General features: G+C 38.3%; 1 long non-coding RNA gene across 1 annotated transcript in view; it reads right to left on the bottom strand.

Moving 5' to 3' along the window:
• Window positions 1-4657, bottom strand: part of LOC112212649 — a 6900-nt gene extending 2243 nt beyond the window's left edge. Inside the window, exon 1 of the long non-coding RNA XR_002946476.2 lies at window positions 4264-4657. This is a non-coding gene — a long non-coding RNA (uncharacterized LOC112212649). The remainder of the gene's footprint in view (window positions 1-4263) is intronic.
• Between the last annotated feature and the right edge of the window lie 508 nt (window positions 4658-5165).

Genomic DNA, 5165 nt, shown 5'->3' with positions numbered 1-5165 from the left:
CCCCCCCCTTCGTTGACAAAGGGACAATGAGAGTACATTTCACCAGATATAATAGTTGAACCCCTCGAGTGCAGCGTACATCGAATCCGTTACACTTGCTGTTAGTGGTAACACAATGAAGGAAAGAGGAGAAAAGAAACGAAAACAGCAAGTCCCCCTAGTTGTCAGTCAAATGTGCGCCACTTGGGGCGAAATGAGATAGGGGAGCTCGCTTCCGGACCAGTTTTCGAATCGCCTTGTTATGAAGTGTCGTCACTTAAGTATCGCATTTGTATACGAATTGCTCGCTTGCGGTTCTGGATCGGAACTCCCCCCGTTCTTTTAAGCTCCAACCACATTATATCGTCGTTTAACTTGACGCGTGAGAAGGGAGGGGAAGATCGCGAATGAACGTCGTTTTTAACCAGAAGAAACGGAAGCGAGAGGCAGAGAAGATTCGACTCGAATTGTTCAGGATTCGTATAAATAAAAACTGCAACAGAGAGTTCGGCTGTAGTGGTTAACAATAACAATCTGGACTTCGTCGTTGCATCGATCAGTGGTGGTCGGTAAGCTCGACGAAATATCTAAGGAACGATTGAAAAAAATCACGTAGGTTCACTGAAGCGATGGAATCGAGTGTACCGTGAGTGGAATCAAAGCTTAATGCATTTTATATAATTTGAAAATTGATTTGAACATGGGGAAAATTCGCTACACTGAATTCGTTTTTAATATTTGTTCTTCGTTTTGCAAATTGTGAGGTTACACGAAATATTTTATTACTTACTTCATAACTTATGAAGTTTGGTGATTCTAAAATCTTGATATTTAAATTCGTTTCCTTCTCTTTCAAAATTCTTCGATATTCCAACATCAATCATAATTCGTAACGAAAGCAACATTTTATTTTCACTTTAATTGTACCTGTTTCAATTAACTAAATATACAAACAAGAAACAGGATTATTATCTCCAGTGAATATATAGATTTCCATAAGAAAATGCCTTGAAGAATCTATTAAAAGCATTATCCATGAATAATAATGTAATTAGACTGCTGATATTTATGCGAATATTATTAGATTATTTATGCAAATCCATATTTTTCGGAATGTAATTATTCATCTATTAAATACTATAACTATATTTTTCATATTTTATATATTTTTGCATAATTCGATATTTCGATATTTTGTACATTTCGTGCATTTTTGCATCTTCGAATCTTCCATAAATGCATCAGAACTCACAGTCTAGATATAACAAACGAATAACATATGTATCGTAGTAATATTTTCTATCACGCGCGCAAGTGGAACTTGATCCCATCGCTAGCCGCGTACGAGACGAAATTTGTTCTCGGCTTCCATTTCAAGATACGGTGCAGCTGCACGAATGATGTTGTCCCGGCGAATTCCGTAATATCAGAGGAGCCTGGGAAATATTTCTTCGTTCGGCGGTCTGCTTGCTCGACGAAAGGAGCCAGAATTGGTTTTTGCGCGAAGTCACGGACTCATCGAGCAGCAACCTATCGATTTACAATGAGCGATCGTCCGCGTCGTTGAAACCTGGCCCTTGATAAAAACTAGTATTGGATTAACGCGCACACGGAGACCCTGAGTTTTTCGGCAAACCGATCAACTTCGGAAGAAGAGATTGAAGTTTATGAAGATGTTTCGCTCTTGTAGACACATGTCAGCCTCCCTCGATTCTTATGCTTTCCAGCGAAAGTCCATCTTCTTTATTCCCTTCCTAGGAATTCGAAGATTTTCTCATTCAGTTTTAATAACGTGTAACGATCTTCGGTCATTTTTGTTTCGATCGAACTTTCGTTTAACTCGTTGCTTCACGTACTCTTTTATCTCTTTATTTTTCGACTCGGGTTTCTTTCTGATTATTTCATGATATGCAATATTTTTTTAAATTGTCTGTTGTTTCCTTACGAAGACTGTCTTTTATAAAATCAGAATCTTTTCTTTTTTTGCTATTCTTTATTATTTACTATTTCACGGGCAAGCAAGTAGTCACTGTTGAACATATTTCCTTTGGTATCTCAAATATTGTAACCTCTTCCATTACTTTCGTAACTTGTATAACTTTGATAGATAACATTTTTGCAATGTATTTTATAGAGTATGAAATTACGATACTGTTATTTCATAATCTTCAGTAATTATAGAATGAAAATATACCCGCAATATCTTCTCCATTTTTGAAATGAATAAGAGAGCCAAAATTTACAGCCGAACAAAGATCATAGCCGCGCAAGAATATCCATTCCCACTTATCAGCTTCTAAAGCACACGACGCGGCGGTAACGCTCCTTTGGAAACAGCTGATTGAGTCTGAAAGACGTGGCTTCTCTTTGGCGTTAAGGTCTTCATCAAGAGTCCGTCGAATCGTTTCCGTATCAATACCGACAGGTTACCTATATACCGTTGGACGGTCTAAGTGGGAAAATAAACGAACGCTATATCTCGTTAGCCAGTTGGAGGCTTTTATCTTGGCGTGGATGCACGTTGCGTTATACCGTGAAATGGAGTCTCGTCGATGGAAACGATGTTGAATTTCAGTCCTCTTCCCATTCTTGACTCCCTCCCGAGGCCTCCATCATGGCCGTGATAAGTGGCTGCCGTTTGCACCGTGGGCGCCAGAACAGTTCCTCTTCCTTTTTACCGAAACTTCATTTGTACAAGTCATTAAGGACCTACCGGGGTAGACGAGATCGAACACGGCTCTCAGGAAACCCGCTCGTTTTTATTTTGCTCCCTCTCGCCTCCATCCTGAGCCAAAGAGAACCCCGTGGGAGGTGGACGGATCGCTTTTGATTTAGAAAGGATGAAATTCTTGCTCTCGGTGAGTAATCAATGTGGGATAAATTGTGATGCGTTAAATTAGACGCGGAAGGGGCGGGTTTACGGGGAATAAGATGTTGATTGGTTTTTGATTAGAGAAGGGTTGAGAAAAGATTTGTAATCGATGGATGAAGTTGTGTACTTTAAGGATAAATATTGGAGATTGTATAGTAATTTAGCAGGTAAAAAGGAGTCTTTCGTATGTTTTTAATCGATGTACACCGCCGGTCATACATTTTCGTTACGTTCATTGAAAACCTCTAACAAATTTTATTTCATTCGGGATTTGATATTATAATCTACATTGAAAGATACGTATAGTACGAATGAAGTAACAAATTTATAACAAGATACTTGGAAAATAAAAGCAATGAAAATACAGTTTCTACTAAATATCAGCCGATGTCCTATAGTCTTTCTTTTACAAAGGTATCTTTTACCACAATGCAACTTTATGCAAACATGAAATCTATTCTGCCAAATGTTGTGGTCCTTATCTTAATAAAATAAAATGGATCACACATAATTCAATAAAATAATAATAAATATGATAAAAATAAATGTGTAATTCTAAAAATAATAAATTTTAAAAATAAAATAAATATGAGGTGGATTAAACGTATAGGTTTGTTTGATAAAGAAACGAGTATTAAAATAAGTACAGAGATAATGCATGCCAGTGGTAAACGTCGTTCGCTCAATGTTACTGTGCCGATCGAAGAAAGGACAATAATATCCTACCTTAGGGAGTGCGTTCATATATTTATATTGACGGACGTTACCACAAAAAGTTAACCTTATTATGTAACTCTGGCTGAAGATTACAAGAAACGACAATAACAATCTGTTCAAATTTCATTTGCCTCTAGACCTTGTAAACCAACACAATCGTTAGTATTCTAAGACACAATAATACGGGTCTCTGCCAGATTTGAATTTTCCGTTGCCACTTGAACTTTTTCTACGCTAATGTACCAGTACGGTTAAAAAAAATAATGATAAAATATGATCGGCAGTCTATGCATTTCACACTTTATAGTTATATATTTGAATCGTTCGATGATCGAGAGAAGAGGAAGAAAAAGAGGAAACTCGTTACGACCTTCGATGCAGCGGTTATGGCACAATTCACGAGATATAACAATGTGCCACAATTATATCAATTTTGTCTCTACTTATCTTAGCAGATTGGTATGAAAAATAGCATAGAAGAAATGTTTACGATCTTTACTTTACAAAATAACATTCTAAGAAATACAAGTAACGCTTTACTTAATTTTAACTAATTATATATAACATGTTATAACTAACACAATGTGTTAGTACGGTTTGAGTACGGTTGAGTACGGTTGAGTGAAATGAATATACGCTATATACGAAACATACGTATATGCAAATGTCTTATAATTTATAATTGCGTCCCATACCGTATATTCAGAAAGGCCATAGAGTACAAAAGTCGCGTCGTCGAAAGCTTTCATCTTGCCTCTGGTGCTTCGGTGGTTGAATCACGAGCTCTTTTTCCCCCAGTCAGAGCCGCATGCAGTATGCGTAGTATGTTATCGCACAATGCGACCGTAAATGCATTTATCGGATTGACCATGGAGACAGGCCAGCGAAACGGCCACGACGTATATCTTGGCAGGCATCTTCGGTCGGAGAATTCCGAATAATTTGCTTCGCTCGTTGCCAGAGATTTAGGCTCCATAATACCGGGTGACTCGTTCGTTGACCGAAGGAGAAACTCGCGTTTGTGACGATAAAACCGCAGCACACCGGATAATCATGGATGACGCGGCGCGGCGGAGGATTCCGCGCATTCGTCAGGCGGCGATTATTTTACACGCGCGCGTCACGACCGATTAGGGCAACGAGACTAATCGGCGTCCTTAAACGGCGAGCCTGCGCATTCTTCTTGCCGACGCGACGAGCGAGCAACCGATGTCGCATGATCGTGTGAGGAAGAAATTGAGGAGAGAGTTCTTCCCGAGGATCGTTGAAGGATAAATTGTGATAAATATGGCGAAGTTAGGGATGTTTCTTGCAGGTGGATTAAAGTTGGAAAAGAATTTGAAATTGATTAGGGGAATTTGAGGTGGACCGAGTTTGTTTGGGTGGCATTTTATGTATCTGCGAAGTTCGGAGTGGAAGAATGGGCAAATTTGTAATTATCGATTAGTTAAAGTTTAGTCTCTACTTAGAAAGAGTATTTGCATTTGAGCTGAGTTAATTTGATGTTTAGATGACGTCTTATATACAAGATAATTTGAAAAGTCTGAAATGAAAGGATGGAATTTTGCCTAAATAAAGTTAGACGAAAAAAATGTTG

The sequence above is a fragment of the Bombus impatiens genome, unplaced genomic scaffold (genome assembly GCF_000188095.3).
Source record: "Bombus impatiens unplaced genomic scaffold, BIMP_2.2 scf_0257, whole genome shotgun sequence".
Classification (NCBI taxonomy): domain Eukaryota; kingdom Metazoa; phylum Arthropoda; class Insecta; order Hymenoptera; family Apidae; genus Bombus; species Bombus impatiens.
Note: the sequence above shows the minus strand (reverse complement) of the source record. Positions and strands in the feature narration are given on the sequence as shown.